The sequence below is a fragment of the Tursiops truncatus genome, chromosome 12, assembly GCF_011762595.2.
Source record: "Tursiops truncatus isolate mTurTru1 chromosome 12, mTurTru1.mat.Y, whole genome shotgun sequence".
NCBI classification, from domain to species: Eukaryota; Metazoa; Chordata; class Mammalia; order Artiodactyla; family Delphinidae; genus Tursiops; species Tursiops truncatus.
Window position 1 is genome coordinate 59618476 of NC_047045.1, and position 21435 is coordinate 59639910.

The 21435-nt window shown below is 39.9% G+C and overlaps 1 pseudogene; it reads left to right on the forward strand.

The window, feature by feature from the left end:
- Positions 1-19867, forward strand: part of LOC101321210 (ADP-ribosylhydrolase ARH3 pseudogene) — a 105097-nt pseudogene extending 85230 nt beyond the window's left edge.
- Positions 19868-21435: the final 1568 nt, after the last annotated feature.

A 21435-nucleotide genomic window follows, 5' to 3' on the forward strand; every position in this document is an offset into this window, starting at 1 on the left:
AACAACTCTGTACTTGATTGCTTTAGGTCAAATCCACATAGAGTTTCTGAAGTGGGCTCCACGCTGTCTCCATACCTGAGAGAATACTAGATTTCCTGCTTCCTCATTTACATGAGTTCTCAAAGTCAGCATTTTGCTAATGACTTATAATGAAAACGATCCTTTTAAAAGGAATGTCTTGCTCTTGCTATGGGCAGGAGGTATTTTGGGTGACTGAACAGTTTAAGCCATCTTTCTGTTTGAGAATAAATGATGAACGGGAATTTGAATGGGTTACCAAGTTATAAATTAATCTTGAGGTACTCAACTGATTGTAAACCACCTGAGCTTTCCTCTCAGCTTTTAAATCATATGATATCAATCTTTGCTCATTTTCCTCTGGGTAATTTGTTATTATGCTTATGGTAACCAACTCCACGAGACATTAACCGGCAATCCACATTACCAGTGAGTATACATTACAGTGCTAAAATAAAAATAAACTCATTGAAGAAATAGCTGGAGACCTCGACCATGCTTTTCCGTCTGCAAAATGGCATGACAGTTTGGGGATTTGTAACTGAAAATAAATTTAATTATGTCACTACCTTGCTGCTGCTAATTAGTGCGTGAGATGTGTATCAAGAGGGCAGCACAGACCCGAGGTGGAAGAGAGGGCTCATTACAAAGCAGGATGAAGAAGTGGGCTGCCTCTCTCACTCTTACTATCTGAAGGAACATTTAAATTAGATCCTGGAAATTCCCCTTTCTGTTTATATTAGCGAGATATTTTTCTCTTTTCTTTAGTGGAATAGGGAAACAGCTTTATAACATTTTGCATCGCCTGCATGAAATGTTTTGCATACCTGTAACCTTTCAATTAATGTTATTTATGTTTCAATAAACCGCCATGCTACTTTTCCAGATGTTCTAATCCTTCATGTAAATGAATTTATTAGATCCAGCCACCAGACTCAATGAAATCTGCCAAATTCACTGTCTGGGCCACATACCATGGCGTTTAAGCTATATTTGCATAAGCTTGTTCTGTAAGTGTAATCTTATGTATCATCTGCAGAGTTAAAGTTTCACTAATGTAAATCCCTGACAAATCAAATACAGATGTAGCTTTTTGCCCTAAGGGTTGAGCCTGTCAATTCTCTGCTCTCACATCGACCTCCTCCTCTTGGCTTGGGCACCCCATCCTCAACGTTTGTTTTTTTTTTTTTTTCAAGAAGACTAATCTTTTAAAATTGTTTATGTAAATACATTGCAGGTACTAAACATGGTAGTGAACAATGGTTGCCCTGATCTTGTTTTCGTCATTCTGCAGACCAAAATAAGTTTGGCAAGTCATTTGAGGGGAGGTGGCTGTACCACCTGGAAAAATTTGCCCTGCCAATCAGTGGATGGCAGACAGATTGTTTCAGTTTGCCTAGAGATGTTTTAGATAAGGAGGAGTCAAGCTCAATAAATGGATTAATGTCAGCCGGCAAATTCCATAACGTGGCCAAGGTAAATTCAATAATGGGCCAATAGGGAAGCGGGGGGGTTGGCTTGAAGAGGCTGGGGTGGGGTTGGGGGAAGGGTCCATCTATTCGTGCCCAGTCTTTTTGGTTATTGTCACAACCTCAGTGAAAGGCAGGCTTCTACTTTAGTTTCAGTGATTAGCTTCACAAACTCTTGACAGGTTTAAGCCCTGTATAAAAAGGGAAAATATGACTGCTGAATGTGGAAGGTGTTAGTGTTCTTTGGGTTTGTTTTTGATTATTTTAAAGTCTAAATATGTTTCCTCTGCTGGTGCCCAGTTGCTATTTATTTGGCTTTAGCCTTTGATCCCCCTTATGCTGGCACATCATAAAAAACATATTCCTGCTCAAGTCTTATATTATGTAGTTTGTTTCTGCTCAGGGTGCTCAACAGGCAGGGCTGTACCCACTGAATAAACCTCTCTTTGTTTTTGATAGACTCCAGGTGTTTATCGCTATAAGTTAGTAATGGAGTGAACCGCAAGAAGCTAACTGGAAAAAGAAGGAATTGAGGAAAATTCTGAGTTTGATAACTTAGGAGTCTGCTTTCTGGCAAAACCCTCAAGGGAATAAATAGTCTAAGAAAAGGGGGCCTTGCTTCTGCTTCCTAATCTAGTTGGATGAAACTGGGGTTTTAGTAGGCATAGATGTTCATTCATTTTATTTCTTCTGTGAGTTTCTCTGAAAGTGGCGCACAAGCCTTTTTTCCCCCGTGCATTTTCATCATGGTACTGAAATGAATAATGATGGTGATTCCAGAAGAGATTACTGATATGTGTATTCTTGATCTCAGCTAGAGGGATTAATGCCAGAAGCAATTTTCTACCTGTGGCAACTTTTTCTTTCCTCTTTTGAGGTGGGAGGACAGGGGACAGCAATAATATTGGCATGAATGTCTAATAACTAGTGAAAGTAATCAGAAGAGTTCCCCTCTTTTCCTTTCACTTTTCAGTTGGAATTCTTATTTTTGCATTTCTTTTCTGTTCAAACAGGCATGCTTTTAGGGGGTTAGAGGGCAATTTAAGGGCATTTTGTGACTGTGAACAAGATTATTGAAAAGTTTGCCCATTTGGAAATGTCTACTTTCCTTTCTCTGTTTATACAAACATATATGGTTCCTTCTGTGTTAAGGATCAAAGCTATATTTTGGACACCTTCAGGACCCAAGAACTAAGGTCAAGTCCTCTGGGAAATGCAAATTTGCTATCAGTAAACTCAGACTCCTGATTTTTCATAAATTATTTTTTCATCTGGTCTAAGTATTACAGTCTTAGGCATAATAAAAATTTGTGGGCAAATAAGAAGATTGTGGGGTTAAAAAAGCACTCAGATAAAGTGTATTAAAAAAAGATACAGAGTCTAAGGAATGTACATTCCATAAAGTACTACTATGATGAAATAAGAAAGTACTACTTTAAGAAAATTTTGAGCATGTGCTAGACATTGTTCTAATATCTTTCCATGAGTTAAGACGTTTAATTCTCCCACTGACTGATCTATGAGGTAGTCACTAATATTATCTTTATCTATTGAGGAGGAAACCGAGGCATAAAGAACTCAGCTCGTTTGCTCCAACAACAAGAGAATGGCATAGACAGGAATAAATCATAGGCAGTTTGGCTCTAAAGTTTGGGTTTTGTGCCAGCTTTGTGTAAGCTGCAAATAAGAATGGGTTAAATTTCCTAACTTCCAGAAATGTATGCTGCTTAAACAGAATTTTTAGTTAACAATATTTTATTTGAAATGTTTAAGAGAAATAAGCTTCATAAAATGGATAATTGAATGCTAAATGTTCTATTATCTTGCTTGATGTTTTTACCACACAATATATAGTGGGACTGACATGATAACGTCAACTCAAAAGTTAACATGTTTGACTTTCTCTGCACAGAGTTTTATAATATCATTTAAAAACTCAATTTGGTGTCTACTTTCCATGTCTAAATAGTGTGAACAATAAATGTCTATATTTCATCTCAACCAAAAATAGTACTCATAAAAACACAATTTAAAGAGACAAAAATCTATTCTTACTTTGATCTTTCCAGAGCAATAAGTTGTTTGCCCTTTCTTTCTTTCTTTCCTTTTCTTTCTCTCTCTCTCTCTTTCTTTTTCTGGGCTACAGTGTTAATCCGATTGAAAGTCGTCAACCTCAAATTAGGTTTTTAAATTCCCCAGATAAAAAATTAAGAAATTCCTATTTCTTTATTATCTTAGGAAAAAAGGGTAGCTATTAAGTAGAAATTGGAAAGAAAATCAGACCCTAAAGAAACTCTTCAGTTAGCTGTCCCAAAGGAAAAGGAATATTTAAGACACCAGCAATCAGGTTGGGCATTTGAGTCCTCTGTTTATGTGCCAATAAAAGGACTAGGTTGGCATTCTTTTAAATGAAGTTTTATTTTATTATTATTATTTTTCTGGCTGCACCACATGGCATCTTAGTTCCTGGACCAAGGATCGAACCCGTGGCCCCTGCAGTGGAAGCGTGGAGTCCTAACCACTGGACCGCCAGGGAATTACATTGGTTGGCATTCTTAATAACCACACACCCCTACTTATTGAAAATACATTTTCCTGTTTGGAGCCATGTGGTTGAGAGGGAAGGATTGAGAAGGTAGCAAAAATTTTGTTTTTAGGATGCACTATTTGGAAGTACTGTGTTCTTGGGCCCTCTTCACAGACATTTCTCGATCCATTTATATTCTATTTACAAAGACACAAAGTCCTTTTTGGACATGCTCCCACCTCTCTACTCCACAACACACAAATTGTTTAAGAGTGTACGTGAACAATGGCAGAATATGGCATTTCTTTCTTTCTTCTTTATGTTTCTCAGAATATATATGGTGGTATTTACATGTGTGTGGAGCAGGTCTTCAGGCATCTCTGTAAAGGTCAATACAAAGGGGTTGAAATTGCCCCTGGACAGTCCATGCAAGATGCCCTTTTAGGTACCTTGCCGTTCATGAGTTTTACCTGGCTAAAGCTTTTCCCAGGAGTGGACCTGGGCTTAGCATGTAGGTCAACAGAAAATCCGCCATTTAATCAGCTGGAGCCCTATCCAGCAGGCGTTGAACTTAACAATTCTCCCATGGAGAGTACACACAGCTGGTGCCAAAAGACCAAGGGTGGCTCCAAACAAGGCCAGGGTTGCCTGCTCATTTGCACCGTGATGAAGAGTCGAGGAATAAATCACTTCTTCTCTCACTCCAAGCTGCCGCCTACTGCAACGCCTCCCACAACAGTGATAACAACACCCACCACCAGAGCAGCAGCACCGGCGGAAAGGTGCACACCCCTAGTCTCTCCTTGCGTTTATCGCTGCCTCCCCTTTTCCTCTCCAGCTGCCCAATTCTTATCATAGATTTTTGTCTCAAGAAACAATATTTGGAGACTAACACCCAAAGGATATGCATTTTATCCATGTCTTCAATTTTTCTAACATTTGCCAGTCTACCAGACAGTTGTATACTTTACCAAATTATTTTGTCACCCAGTGGAATTTACTGAACTGTATTTGGCATCATGCCCTCAGTAAGCACTGAGGCAGGTGAGGAGAAGCATTCATAAGAAATGATTGTAGTCTTCTTTTCTTTTAATTAAAATTTTTAAATTTTATTTTATCTTTGGCTGCGTGGAGTCTTTGTTGCTCTGCGTGGGCTTTCTCTGGTTGTGGTGAGTGGGGGCTACTCTTCGTTGCGGTGCACAGGCTTCTCATTGCAGTGGCTTCTCTTGTCATGGAACACGGGCTCTAGGCATGAGGGCTTCAGTAGTTGTGGCACACAGGGTTAGTTGCTCCAAGGCATGTGGGATCTTCTCGGACCAGGGCTCGAACCCGTGTCCCCTGCATTGGCAGACCGATTCTTATCCATTGTGCCACCAGGGAGGTCCCTGTAGTCTTTATTGAATCAATGTTCTTAAGTGTGTTGTTTATCAGTGTCTTCTTTATGAGTCCCCAAAGAGATATTTCTGTTAAGCCTAGGCCAGGGAAGGCTGTCCTCCTGAGCAACTCGTATATTTCTATCTTACGGACAGGAGGCATCTTATGACTGCTAACGCAACAAATATTCAAGTAAACAAAATCTTAAGATCGTAGCAAGAATATGCAACTTTCATGTTGCTGCCAATTATTTTGTCAAACAAATGAGCTCCAATTCATTTGAAATAAAGCTGTTCTATTACTGATCATGAAACATGCCAAAGTCTTTAAATGCTGTGGGGAAAATTGTCTGGGTTTTGGCATTTCCATTCATGAGAGATATCTATGCTTCCAGGTAGATAAGAATGGTGATGATGATGATTTTTTTTTTAAGGAGATTTTGTTTTTTCCTTTTTTAATCTACTCATATGATTTCAAGGATTTTTGCTTTTGGTTAATTAGTAAGAAATTGGAGGTACTGAGGAGGTAAATGGTAATTTAGAAATTCTGTTGTGCTAAGGCAGAGAAATTTATCAAAGTAAAGAAAGAAAATAAATCCCAGGGACTACCAGGCTCCAGAGATTCTACCATAGTATTGAAATTTTAATTGGCTGATTTACTTTATATCAATTTCATTCGAATCAAAAAGGCATAGGCTTTAAATTGGGAAAGACTGGACTTTGAAAAATAAAGAACAAAAGACTTGAAAAATTAGGGACAAAAATTAACCTCAGTACCCATGGAATAGTGGTCCTGGATCAGCAGCCTCAGCATCACCATCACCTATGGACTTGTAAGAAATGCAGATTCATCTAAGACAATACAAACTCTGGGAGAGGGGCCAATAATCTTCTTAGTAAGGCCTGCCGGTGATTCTGATGCTCGATATAAAAGTTGGAGAACCGCTGCCCTAGAACAAATCTAAAATTACCCTATGATGATGGTAATGAGTCAAACATTCTCTCACCCAGAATGATTATTCATAGGCCTGATCTCTCAGAAGGAATTGTTCCAGGCTATGGTATAAAAAAATACCACTTAGGGAAGTTTATAGCAATACAATCCTACCTCAAGAAACAAGAAAAATATCAAATAAACAACCGAAACTTACACCTAAGCAATTAGGGAAAGAAGAACAAAAAAACCCCAAAGTTAGCAGAAGGAAAGAAATCATAAAGATCAGATCAGAAACAAATGAAAAAGAAATGAAGGAAACAATAGCAAAGATCAATAAAACTAAAAGCTGGTTCTTTGAGAAGGTAAACAAAATTGATAAACCATTAGCCAGACTCATCAAGAAAAAAAAGGGAGAAGACTCAAATCAACAGAATTAGAAATGAAAAAGGAGAAGTAACAACTGACCCTGCAGAAATACAAAGAATCATGAGGGATTACTACAAGCAACTATATGCCAATAAAATGGACAACCTGGAAGAAATGGACACATTCTTAGAAAAGCACAACCTTCCGAGACTGAACCAGGAAGAAATAGAAAATATGAACAGGCCAATCACAAGTAACGAAATTGAAACTGTGATTAAAAATATTCCAACTAACAAAAGCCCAGGACCAGATGGCTTCACAGGTGAATTCTATCAAACATTTAGAGAAGAGCTAACACCTATCTTTCTCAAACTCTTCCAAAATATAACAGAGGGAGGAACACTCCCAAACTCATTCTACGAGGTCACCATCACTCTGATACCAAAACCAGACAAAGATGTCACAGGAAAAGAGAATGACAGGCTAATATCACCGTTGAACATAGATGCAAAAATCCTCAAAAAATATGAGCAAACAGAATCCTACAGCGTATTAAAAGGATCATACACCATGATCAAGTGGGGTTTATCCCAGGAATGCAAGGCTTCTTCAATTTACACAAATCAATCAATGTGATACACCATATTAACAAACTGAAGGATAAAAACCATGGGATAATCTCAATAGATGCAGAAAAAGCTTTCGACAAAATTCAACACCAATTTATGATAAAAGCTCTCCAGAAAGTAGACATAGAGGGAACTTACCTCAACATAATGAAGGCCATATATGATAAACCCACAGCCAACATCATTCTCAATGGTGAAAAATTGAAACCATTTCCTCTAAAATCAGGAACAAGACATGGATGCCCACTCTCACCACCATTATTCAACATAGTTTTAGACCACAGCAATCAGAGAAGAAAAAGAAATAAAAGGAATCCAAATCTGAAAAGAAGTAAAACTGTCACTGTTTGTAGATGACATGATACTATACATAGAGAATCCTAAAGATGCTACCAGAAAACTACTAGAGTTAATAAATGAATTTGGTAAAGTAGCAGGATACAAAATTAATGCACAGAAATCTCTTGCATTCCTATACACTAATGATGAAAATTCTGAAAGAGAAATTAAGGAAACATTCCCATTTACCACTGCAACAAAAAGAATAAAATACTTAGGAGTAAACCTACCTAAGGAGACAAAAAACCTGTATGCAGAAAACTATAAGACACTGATTAAAGAAATTAAAGATGGTACAAACAGATGGAGAGATATACCATGTTCTTGGATTGAAAGAATTAACATTGTGAAAATGACTATACTACCCAAAGCAATCTACAGATTCAATGCAATCCCTATCAAACTACCAATGACATTTTTCACAGAACTAGAACAAAAAAATTTCACAATTTGTATGGAAACATAAAAGACCTTGAATAGCCAAAGCAATTTTGAGAAAGAAAAATGGAGCTGGAGGAATCAGGCTCCCTGGCTTCAGACTATACTACAAAGCTACAGTAATCAAGACAGTATTATACTGGCACAAAAACAGAAATATAGATCAATGGAACAGGATAGAAAGCCCAGAGATAAACCCACACACATATGGTCACCTTATCTTTGATAAAGGAGACAAAAATATACATTGGAGAAAAGACATCCTCTTCAATAAGTGGTGCTGGGAAAACTGGACAGCTACATGTAAAAGAATGAAATTAGAACACTTCCTAACACCATACACAAAAATAAACTCAAAATGGATTAAAGACCTAAATGTAAGGCCAGACAGTATAAAACTCTTAGAGGAAAAAAGAGGCAGAATGCTCCATGACATAAACCACAGCAAGATCCTTTTTGCCCCACCTCCTAGAGAAATGGAAATAAAAACAAAAATAAACAAACAGGACCTAATGAAACTTAAAAGCTTTTGCACAGCAAAGGAAACCATAAACAATACAAAAAGACAGCCTTCAGAATGGGAGAAAATATTTGCCAACGAAGCAACTGACAAAGGATTAATCTCCAAAATACACAAGGAGCTCATGCAGCTCAGTATCAAAAAAACAAACGACCCAATCCAAAAATGGCAAAAGACCTACACAGACATTTCTCCAAAGAAGATATACAGATTGCCAACAAACACATGAAAGAATGCTCAACATCACTAATCATTAGAGAAATGCAAATCAAAACTACAATGAGGTATCACCTCACACCGGTCAGAATGGCCATCATCAAAAAATCTACAAACAATAAATGCTGGAGAGGGTGTGGAGAAAAGGGAACTGTCTTGCACTCTTGGTGAGAATGTAAATTGATACAGTCACTATGGAGAACAGTATGGAGGTTCCTTAAAAAACTAAAAATAGAACTACCATATGACACAGCAATCCCACTACTGGGCATATACCCTGAGAAAACCATAATTCAAAAAGACACATGTACCACAATGTTCATTGCAGCACTCTTTACAATAGCCAGGACATGGAAGCAACCTAAGTGTCCATCAACAGATGAATGGATAAAGAAGATGTGGCGCATATATACAATGGAATATTATTCAGCCATAAAAGGAAATGAAATTGAGTTATTTGTAGTGAGGTGGATGGACCTAGAGTCTGTCATACAGAATGAAGTAAGTCAGAAAGAGAAAAACAATTACCGTATGCTAACACATATATAGGGAATCTATAAAAAAATGGTTCTGATGAACCTAGCGGCAGGACAGGAATAAAGACGCAGATGTAGAGAATGGACTTGAGGATATGGGGAGGAGGAAGTGTAAGCTGGGATGAAGTGAGAGAGTGGCATAGACATATATACACTACCAAATGTAAAATAGATAGCTAGTGGGAAGTAGCTGCATAGCACAGGGAGATCAGCTTGGTGCTTTGTGACCCCCTAGAAGGGTGGGATAGGGAGGGTGGGAGGGAGTCGCAAGAGGGAGGGGGTATTGGGATATATGTATACATAGAGCTGATTCACTATGTTATACAGCAGAAACTAACACAACATAGTAAAGCAATTATACTCCAATCAGGATGTTAAAAAAAAAAAATTACCACGGACTTCCCTGGTGGTCCAGTGGTTAAGACTTTGCTTTCCAATGCAGGGGGTGAGGCTCTATCCTTGGTCGGGGAGCTAAGACCCACATGCCTTATGGCCAAAAAACCAGAACATAAAACAGAAGCTGAATTGTAACAAATTTAATAAAGACTTTAAAAAATGGTCCACATCAAAAAAAATCTAAAATAATAAAAATAAACAAACAAAAAAAGCATGAAATCATTGTACAAATCTTCCAGCCTCCCCAGCCCCAAGGAAAATATTTCTCAGAGCATCTTCAGGGCAACTGAGCCCCAGTTTTCTACCGGGGTTATTTGACTATTTGCAAACTTCACTGACATTTCTCCCATCTCACGTCTCTGATTTTCTCATGTAAGTTTCCTGGCCTCACTTTCCCAAATAAACTAGCTGTACCCAAATCTGAGTCACAAGGTCTGCTTTTCAGGAAGTAAGCTGGAAATCAAAAAGGCAATGCTGGGCTTCCCTGGTGGTGCAGTGGTTGAGAGTCCGCCTGCCGATGCAAAGGACACGGGTTTGTGCCCCCGTCCGGGAGGATCCCACGTGCCACGGAGCGGCTGCGCCCGTGAGCCATGGCCGCTGAGCCTGCGCGTCCGGAGCCTGCACTCTGCAATGGGAGACGCCACAACAGTGGCCCGCGTACCGCAAAAAAAAAAAAAAAAAAAAAAAAAGAATGCTGTAAACAACAAACACATTTAATGAGACATAAGTTAAAAAGAAATGTTAAAAAAAATACTAGATGAAGGATCACTGATCAATTTATATATTCCCCTGCATTACAAGGTATTGATTCAAACAGAGAAGTTATACAAATTTTATGAATCATCAATACATTTATCTCCATATGGTACTTTTTCTTCAAAGAGGGAACAGTTTGCTATGATCTGGTGAGCTTTTCAGTGCGTATATATTAGCTGTGGCTGAACTGGCTAAACTGTCACGCCCAGAGGTCTCCTGGGGGAAAGGTCAGACCTTGTGATTTAGAATTGCTGAGCAGCACCTCTAGAAACATGGAGTATTCATAAAAATGGAAGTTAGTCATACAATACTTATTAATTCTGTCTTTTGCTAGTTTTTTTTTTTTTTTTTTGCGATACGCGGGCCTCTCACTGTTGTGGCCTCTCCCATTGCGGAGCACAGGCTCCGGACGTGCAGGCTCAGCAGCCATGGCTCATGGGGCATAGCCGCTCTACGGCACGTGGGATCTTCCCGGACCGGGGCACGAACGCGTGTCCCCAGCAACGGCAGGCGGACTCTCAACCACTGCGCCACCAGGGAAGCCCTGTCTTTTGCTAGTTTTGAAATTATGAAAATCATAATGTTCATTCTATAAAATAAAAACAAACATTATAATATTTTTTCAAAGGAATATTAAAGCCTCTTATAGTTCCCATCACTTCTCGCCATCTTGCCAAAGTCCTGCTTACTTATTTATTCTTCAGAGGTAGTTGCTGTGAAGTTTGGGGGTCTAGTAGCTTTCTAGAATTTTTCCAGCCTATGGAAATGTAAAAATATAACATTTTTTAGCACGAATTAAAATATATATCCTATTTTGCTACTTGTTTTTTTTCCATTAAATTATATTGTGGGACAAGTTTCTGTAGCTAGAATTTTCAGAAAATATAATTATGAAGAATCAATCAATGTACAAGGTACGGTAGCTCAAGTTGCTATGTTATGAGAGGATCAAATTATTTGCTCTCTGTAGGTCTATAGTGTGGTTAGGAAAAAAGCACTAATGTTAGTGAATCAGAACAATTAAGAGCTGAATTGCCAGGGATGACTTATGTGTGGTTTGGTAATGAAGACATGTGAGATATATCAGTTAGGCTTGATTGCCAAAAAGTTGTTTATATAAGAAGAGGCAGTCAAAATGCAAAGAATCAGGACAAGTAAAACAGAAGTGATGGTGGGATGGTCCTAAATGTTGCAACTTTTCACAAGCAGGAGTAAAGTCATAATAATAAGAATGGCAGAACTGAGCGAGGCATCTGGAAGGATAAATTAAAAGACTGGTCTGGGGCTTCCCTGGTGGCGCAGTGGTTGAGAGTCCGCCTGCCGATGCAGGGGACACGGGTTCGTGTCCCGGTCCGGGAAGATCCCACATGCCGCGGAGCGGCTGGGCCCGTGAGCCATGGCCACTGAGCCTGCGCGTCCGGAGCCTGTGCTCCGCTCTGCAACGGGAGAGGCCACGACAGTGAGAGGCCCGCGTACCACAAAAAAACAAACCAAAACAAAAGACTGGTCTGGAGGGAAGGCGATTGTTTGGGATTAGTGGGAAACCCATTGGATTAGTGGGAGAGTGGTAGTACATTTGACAAGAAGGCAGATGAATTTAGACTTGAATTTAAATGTTTAAATAAAATACTTAAATAAAAAGAAAAATGAAGACATTATGTAATATGGCCAAGAAGGAATATCTTTCCTTTTCACACTTATCTAATAGATACCTCAGCTTTTTGAAAAGCAAACACACATACACACACAGAGCCCTTCCTTTTCAAGCAGTTTCGTAAGAAGAGTAATTTTTAACAGTATCTAGTTTTGTAGGATGCATATTTCAGTAATTAATATTTAAATTTGAACTAGCATGATTTTATTATGTGATAATCGAGAAACTCAGCTATTGATTTGCATAAGAGTTAACCCCAGGGGACTAGATGTATGGATTTAGAAACTATTTCGGGTATGTGTTGAAGTATAATTTGTATCTATATTTTTTCTAATAAGATGGTTCATTCTGAACCACAATCAACTCACCACTTGTCACTCATTAACTACTGTTCATGGTAGTAGTTTTATTTTAAAAATATACAAATGGAATAAGGCATATGTTTGGTAATTTTCCAAGACGAAACTTTTTCTGGCAAAATTATATATGTATATATAGTTTTCCTTTGGCCCACAGGATTCCTGAACATTATGGCATCAAAGTATAATCATCGTTGTCTAAGATTCCAGCACTGGATAAGCAGTGTTAGCTGGTTTTGAAACTGACTGAACAGTTAGCAAGATTTGTTTACTTCTGCTTCTCAGATGAAGATCAAATGAACAAATTCCAAGCAAATGGTATAATAGAAGGAGACAAGAGAAAATGAGTAACAATATTCTGCTGCTGACCTTTCCCCCTGTATTAAGATGTGATGTTCAAGGATAAATATGATTTTCCCAAGGAAAGCAGCAGAATGTTATGGTGTTACAAATGTGTATTTTTATGCCCTTCAGCCTTGTATAATGTGGTTGATTATCTTCATAAGAGAAGACAGCACCACACTCTTCATAGGAGAAGACAGAACCTCTCCAGGCTTTATATAATAATAAAAGATGTTGGGTGTGTTTTGTTTATTCCCTTTCTAAGTACTATACAAGTTTAAATACGTGATTTGTTTAAAAAAATTCTGAAAGGATGAATTAAATCATTTTCAATAGGATGGAAACATCTTAAAGGCAGAAATTTGGAAAAAGCCAAAGATAGCCTCAATCTACACATACTGCCCAATCTACCTCAGCCTTGTTTTTCAAAATCCAGCTTGTATTTTAGGATTTAAAAGTATTATACCTAAAACTTTCCTCTCTCCCTCTTTCCCATGTTTCTTCCCTTTTTTTTTTTTTTTCAAGCTTTACGCTGTTGAGAATTTGGTCTACAAATCTGGGGCAGTTTATGGGCACCATTTGTTTTGGTCTACTAATCTTTCCCAGGCTCTCCCTATTTTTAAGACACATTCTAATTTGGAGTCACATGGATCACTTATAAGGAAATGCCTTTTTGTAATCCACTTGCCCCTGCATATATTTTTATTCGTAATATTTACACAGCTAATTTGACCAGAGGAGAAACTGCTCTTGGAACATGAGTGATTTCTGCACAGAGAACAAATTTAGTTCCAATCAAGATCTCCGTGATTAGGAACGGGTGTGCAGGGTAATTTGGAATTCAGGGCAGCTACCAAGGCAGCACACACATAGATTTTTAGAGGTAGTGGTGAACTGTTGAAAAGAAACTGGCTAAGATTTGAGCATCATTTGAAGTGGAAAAAGAAAAATAGCTTGTTTTCGGGCTTCCTGCCATTTTCTTCCTTTGGTAACTGAAGTTTTTTTTTTTTTTTTTTTCTGTTTTGGGAAAAAAGTGAGGCACTGAGGACTCTAATCATAACAAAAAATTGTTCCTCTATAAGCAAGGGATATCTGTCCAGTACACCTCAGAAAAATCAGATATAGGAGATTATAGATGGACTCATTGCTAGGATTAGAATAAGATGAATAGAAGATTACAGTGTTCTCTAATCCAACATGTTTGATACTGGGTTGTTTAGAATTGTTTTGGCTGCAAGTAATACAAACCTGACATAAACTGGTTTCAGATAAAAGAAAATTATAATATTACATCCTAGAAATTCCAGAAGTAAGTGAGACTTCAGGTCTGGCTAGTTTAGTAACTTGGAGACGGCATTGGGACCAGAGTTCTTTGCACTGTCACACTCTGCCTGGGACCATCCAGGCTGTTTCCTCTCCTGGGTGTGAGAGAACAGCCAGGGGTAGTCAGAACTATCCCTTCCTGGGTCACTTCCAGTGGTAGAGAGACAAAAATAATCCTCTCTTTCAAACAGGGTAAGGATCTTTCCCTTCAGTCTGGCTACACTTCTGACTCCATAGGAACAGTCAGGAGAAAGTCACATGCTCAGGGACTCAGAGTAGTTGAGATCTACCCTAGGAGCTGGGCCGAATCTCAGCTCCTGTTTTGTTCATTGCAGTATGGAAATACTATTTGTTTGCTGCCATTTGTGGAAAATATTTTTGTGTGCCACAACTTAAATTTTATTCTTATTGGAGAGAATGAAGTTAGTACTTTTACAGTATAGGATTGGGAGCGGGGAACAAAGAATAAAAGTAATAGAACTATATGATATATAAATTGATTTGTGGGGTTCATCTGGGAAGCTAACCTCCTTTAAAAGTACCGCTTCTGTGGAATAATGCATTCTAAATTTAAAAAAAAATCAACTTCCAATTGAGTAGGCTGTGTTTATTCCCTATATTTAACACAGAGGCTGGCATGGGAATAGGTGATCAATAAATATATGTTGAAAACATGTATGACTTTAGGAATACAACCCATTTTTAAATTAAGAATGGCTGTCTGGGGGGCTTCCCTGGTGGCGCAGTGGTTGAGAGTCCGCCTGCTGCTGCAGGGGACACGGGTTCGTGCCCTGGTCCGGGAAGATCCCACATGCCGTGGAGCGGCTGGGCCCGTGAGCCATGGCCGCTGAGCCTGCGCGGCCAGAGCCTGTGCTCCGCAATGGGAGAGGCCTGCGTACCGCAAAAAAAAAAAAAAAGAATGGCTGTCTGCAACTCAACCCCTCTTTCAAGGAACTTTCATTGGGAGGTACGGCATATATAAGAATGTATTAGTGATCAATAGAAGGAAGAGTATAATTAAACACTAAATCGAATACTACCAAGAACTCCAAGTATACAGTGTAGCCATTAAGATCTAAGAGCAACAAGGGACAAAGATAGAAATTATTGGCAGAATATGTATTTTTTGGAAGTTAAGTGAATGTTGGACCTGAAAAAAAATAAAAGGGACAATCAATATTTTATAGTATTTTAAAAACTATAACTTAATAAACTGAAATTTAGAAGAATTCTCACCCTATGTTTGGTAGTTAGGTTCTGTAGCTACAGGTGTATGCTAAAAGTATCAATAATAATTTCTTAAATCAAACTGGTATTGTTAACATGTGGTCAAATACTTTTTCAGCCATGTGATTGCAATATGTGTTAGAATTTCATCAGCATTAATTTTAAGAAAAATATTTTTCAGTTTGAAGAACTCACATCGTCAAGGACAATGTCCTAGATGTACTTTCTTTCTTTAGAGCATAGCAAGACCTCGTCATGTTGGAGTAGGTCATTGCCGTGGAGTAATGAATTGAGGAACCTAGGAAACCTCTCTTGCCTCAAAATATCTCTTCTATTCTACTGTCTCCCTAGCACAATGTCACCACCAAATAGTCATTCCTTTGAGTCAGCCTATGTGCTTTTTGAAAAGCTAGTCATTCATCCCTTAATATAAAAATAGCCCTAATATATTCTTCCCTCTCTATAATTAAACCTGGTCACTGGGGGAATTCATTAACACATTACTGTTGATTGACACCTGCCATGAACTGGACATTATGTAAATCTCTTGGTTACAAAGATAGATGTAAGCAGTCTCTCTTTGCTTTTTTTTAGAAGCCCATCATTTAGTTAAAAGGCAAGCTTAAACACTGTGATGTGATGGGAGGTGTTGCAGGGACGGCAGTGCTGATACACATAATAGGGAGGAAGGAGTGACTGTTTTGTGAGGATTTGGAAGTGTAGCATAAGGCAGCTGACGAAAAGAAGGCTCTGAGTTTTGGTGGGATGAAATTTCTAGGATAAGGAATAGGGACTGATGTGGCAAGATGAAGTAAAGATAGCACAGGTCGTATCTTAATTATTTAAAAATAATTTTATACGTGAAACCTTTTATTAAAATCATCTCTTAAATTGAGACCTTCGTGTAACATTTGTTTTAAATTTAGAATCAAGATTGTAGTCAAACGGGGGCCGGTCCTCGCGGATGGCGGCGGCAGCGGTGATGACGGCGGCGGCAGCGGTGATGACGGCGGCGGCCCGCTCCCTCTGCCGCTTCCAAGGCTGCCTGGCGGGCGCGCTGCTCGGGGACTGCGTGGGCGTGGGCGCCGTCGACGAGGCGCGCAACACCGCCGACCTGACTTCAGTCTCGCGTCAGGTCCAGGATCTGGAGCCGGACCCCGGCTTGTCGGGGAGCGCGCGGCCAGAAGCACTCTGCTACACCGACGACACGGCCGGCCGGGGCCGGGCGCTGGTGCAGTCTCTGCTGGCCAAGGGGGCCTTCGACGAGGTGGACACGGCTCACCGGTTTGCTCAGGAGTACAAGAAAGACCTTGACGGGGTTATGGTGCTGGAGTGATCACCGTCTTCAGGAAGCTCCTGAGCCCCGAGTGCCGTGATGGCTTTGAGCCGTCCCGGCCCAGTTTAATGGCAAAGGCTCCAACGGCAACGGGGGCGCCATGCGGGGGGCTGGCATCTCCCCGGCCTATAACAGCGTCCAGGATGTGCAGAAGTTTGCCCGGCTCTCGGCCCAGCTGACACACGCCTCCTCCCTGGGTTACAAGGGTGCCATCCTGCAGGCCCTGGCTGCGCACCTGGCTTTGCAGGGTGAGTCGTCCAGTGAGCACTTCCTTGAACAACTCCTGGCCCGTATGGAAGAGCTGGACAGTGACACCCAAGAAGTGTCAGGTGCCCGGGAGTTGGGCATGGAGGAGCTCGTACTCCAGCCGACTGAAGAAGATTGGGGAGCTTCTAGAGCAGAACGCAGTGACCAGAGAGGAGGTGGTGTCCAAGCTAGGGAGTGGCATCGCTGCCTTTGAATCTGTGCCCACCGCCATCTATTGCTTCCTGTGCTGCATGGAGCCTGACCCCGAGATCCCCTCTGCCTCCAGAGGACTCTCATCTATTCCATCTCACTTGGTGGGGACACAGACACCATTGCCACCATGGCCGGGGCCACTGCTGGTGCCTACTATGGCATGGAACAGGTGCCAGAGAGCTGGCAGCAAAGCTGTGAGGGCTATGAGGAGACTGATGTCCTGGCCCAGAGCCTGCACCGGGTCTTCCAGGAGAGTCTGTGAGGGCCACAGTTGCTGGGGCTCCGCCATACCCAGCAGGACCAACTACAGCTCCGATTGGAAACCCTGGGCTCCCTGCCTTGGTCTTCCTGCAGCGTGGCCGGAGTGCACCCTTGGGGCTGGGGACTCCTTTGGGGAGGTCACTGAACAGTGAGGGAGGGGCGGGTGCCTTCTGGTGCTGGGTTCCTGGCTTCTGCAGAGCCTCGGTGCTCCTGGCTCCTCTGTCAGACATAAGGGACCGGGGCCGGTTTTATTTTGGAGCAGTACTTGTGGCGTTTTCCTTTATTATCTAGGACATGGGATTTGGGGAGGTGGAAATGATCTGCAGCATCATTTCTCCTTGTTGGGATTTAACCAATTTGCCAGGAAGCCTGCCTTTGACTGCTCAGGGCCCCTGAGTGCCAGGTTTATATGCATCAGGAGGTGGACACGTGAATCTAGCTGATCTAGATGCACACCTGGCCCTTGGCTGTCATGGGTCTTGTTAACAGCTTCCAGACGAAGTCACAGAGCAATAAACAGTTTTTTAAATCCCACCCCCCCCCCCAAAAAAAAAGATTGTAGTCAATTAATAACCCTTGACAACAGAATGTGTTAAGACAAATATTACAAGATATGTCTGAATATTGTGGTGATGTCACTCTTGTTCTCCTTCATCTCCCAAATACATAACAGATGAAGGTAAAGTGACAGACATGTACACAAATGATGGTAATAACTGTAGGAGTTGAAGTTACTCATGACTGACAAACCGTCAGAACATTCCTTGCTTTTTTTCCAAATACTCCTCCTCAAGTCAGCAACAATTTCCTGTGCAAAATACCAGAACAATTTCTCCCAAGACTCTGGCTCACAGTCATCACCCAGACATTATTTCTAAATTATTGTAAATATTAATTTAGACCGTAAGTTCTGATGGTAAGATACATGAATGTGTATGTTGATTGGTCAATAAACCTGATTCACAGCACTATCATCAATCATAGGTTACATTTATGTGATTGTCAACCCATAAGAAACCACCATCCATGTCTGAAGCCTGAGCTGTAAGACTTACATCTCAAAGCACTTGCAGGGTTCCCAGTCCTCCCTTTAAGTATGAATCATGGGATCACAAGGTTTCTCAATCTTGGTACTTATTAACATTTTGAGCCAGATAATTTTTTTGCGGGGGTGAAGGGGACTTCCCTTAGCAACATCCCTCGCCACTACCCACTAGATGCCAGAAGACCACCCTCCCCCTGACCCCACCAAGTTGTGGCAACCAAAAATGTCTTCTGACATTGCCAAATATCGTCTGGGGGGCAGAATTGTTTCTGGCTGAGAACCACTGGGTTACATACCATACCAATAGTCACTCTTCAGTAATGTAATTGATATTGTTTATAGATATATTTTATAGGGCCATAATGTGTTGAAAGGAAGTCTACATATGACTCATTGAGAAAGAATGGCAGACCAACCAGATCAACACCCATGGCCAATAATACATCAGAACTCACTTGACCACAGATGACGGTATAGAACTCAATCAGGAGGCAGTGAAGTGGGAGGTGAACCACGTGGTGTGATACAACAGATTTCTTTCTGTGTGTGACTTATTTTCTGCTTTTAAAAGTAACACATGAGTCCGTTTTAAAAAAAAAAAAACATATATAGGAGTATGAAGAAGAAAACAAAAATTAGCCCTATTATCACCACCAGGAGACAATGGTTATTGTGGTAAATTATATATTTTTTCTAACGTTCACTGCTTTCCCATGTGATGTGCAGGGTCTTCTCTGAGAGAGATTATTCCTCTGGCCTCAGTGAAGCCAATCTTGTCCCTGGGGTTTGCTTTGGCCGATGAAATATGAGCTACTTCTAGGTACAATCTTTAAAATCATCACATGGTTTCTCCTTGGCCCTTTTCTCTCTGCCATGAGAAAAACAAAGTACTAAAGAAGGGATGTTCTTTAAGAATAAATAGTAGGACAAAGAGGACACATGAAGGAGAGCTATACTGACTCTCTGCTGGCATGAAATTTAACCTTTACTGTTTAAAAAAAAAATTTTTTTTTTTTAATGTGGACCTTTCTTTTAGTCTTTATTGAATTTGTTACAATATTGCTTCTGTTTTATGTTTTGGTTTTTTGGCTGCGAGGCATGTGGGATATTAGCTTCCTGACCAGTCATCGAATCTGCACCCCCTGCATTGGAAGGCTAAGTCTTAACCACTGGACCACCAGGGAAGTCCCACCTTTATTGTTACACCACTAAATTTTAGGATTATTTGTTACTGCAGCATAACCTCATAAAATCTAACTTATAGTATATTTTATTCTAGTCTTCTTATATACATATGTGTGAATAATGAATAAAATATAAATATATTATTTAAAATATGTACATTTCTATACAAATATATATTTATAATTGGGGTAATTTTTACTTTACATGTTTCTTTGTGATTTTTTTATCTCTTTGATAATTTTCAGGTATAATTATCCCTCTGTAACATGAATTTTGATAAATGCCTGGCATTCCATTGTACTAAGTCAACCCCCCCCTACGTTATTATACTTTTAGTTTATTTTCAATTAACACTTACATATAACATACCCACACAGAAGTCTTTGGTGCATCTCTGATTATTTTCTTAGGATAAGTCAAGGAAGTGACATTGCTGGGTAAAGAGGGTGAACATTGGGAAGGCTTTTAGTAGAGATCAGAGTTGCTTACCATAATTATCACACTCATGGACTCCGTCCAGGGTGGATCAAGGTGTTATTTCTTCACATCCTCAGCAACACTGAAGATTGACATAAAATTCAAGAAGAAGAACTTTGAAAATGTCCGGGAGTAAAATACTATCTTTTTTTCAGTTTCTTTTCCTGACTTGCTAGTGAAATGATTTTTTTTTTTGCATGTCATTTTAAATGTTCTGCCCCTTATTTCCAAGGTCAATAGGAAATAAGTTTATAAAACCTGATTTTCCTACTCAAGTAGGATGACTAACATGGATAGGACCAAGGGTCCAAATCAATAATGCAATAACGAGCTCCAAGTAATTTGGAACAATAAAATACAGTGGAAATGTCAGTATAGAAAAAAAATCATGTAAAGATGATTTTAAGTGGGCTTGAAAGGAATGAAAAGGCTGAGAAGCAAAGCTATATGTCACTCATTCATCCATTAATTCATTCAACAAGTGGCTAGAAAGAGCCAGGGATTATACAGATGTTGAGGACATGGTGTTGCGCAAGATAGACAGGCTTCCTGCCCGTACACAGCTTGCAGCCTAATGGCCAAAGACAAACAATTATACCACCAACAGCCATTCAACTTGATAGCACCCTGATAGGATAAAGTCAGAACCAAGAGATTGGGTGGCAGGAGTTCCAAGAATGCCAGACGCCATCTTCAAAACGTTCCTGCGAGAGAACATGCCTTTTAGCAAGTGGCAGATTTAAGATTTGAATCCAAGTCTCCTTGATGCTCCAAGTCTGTATTTAGCCAAAGATTTGTACAGTATAAGTTAGGAGGGCAGTATATAAGATATGTAGAAAGAGCAAATATGTTGACAAAACAATATGACCTTATATTTCAGGTCCATATATGTGTATCTCTAGTCTAGAAAGTAGCATGTGTCTTAGTTCTTTACTGATACTGCTTTAACATTTCTCTATGATGGTTCTCTGTCATGATCATCACTTCCTCAATGATTTCCCATACGGGACATTGGGAAGTTGAGTTCTTTGACAAAAATTATAATTACCATATGTTTACATGCACAAATATATTTATTTCGTCTTCATGATTAAATGTTAGTTACCAAATCAGAAATGGATTTTTATAACAGGGATGGCTGTTCAGGTTTGTAAAGCAAGTTAAACCTGACAGTAAGGCATGTGCTTTAAATTTCCTTGGTTTGAGGCACTGTTTACTCTGGTGGCAGCGCTGTACGTAAGTCAAGC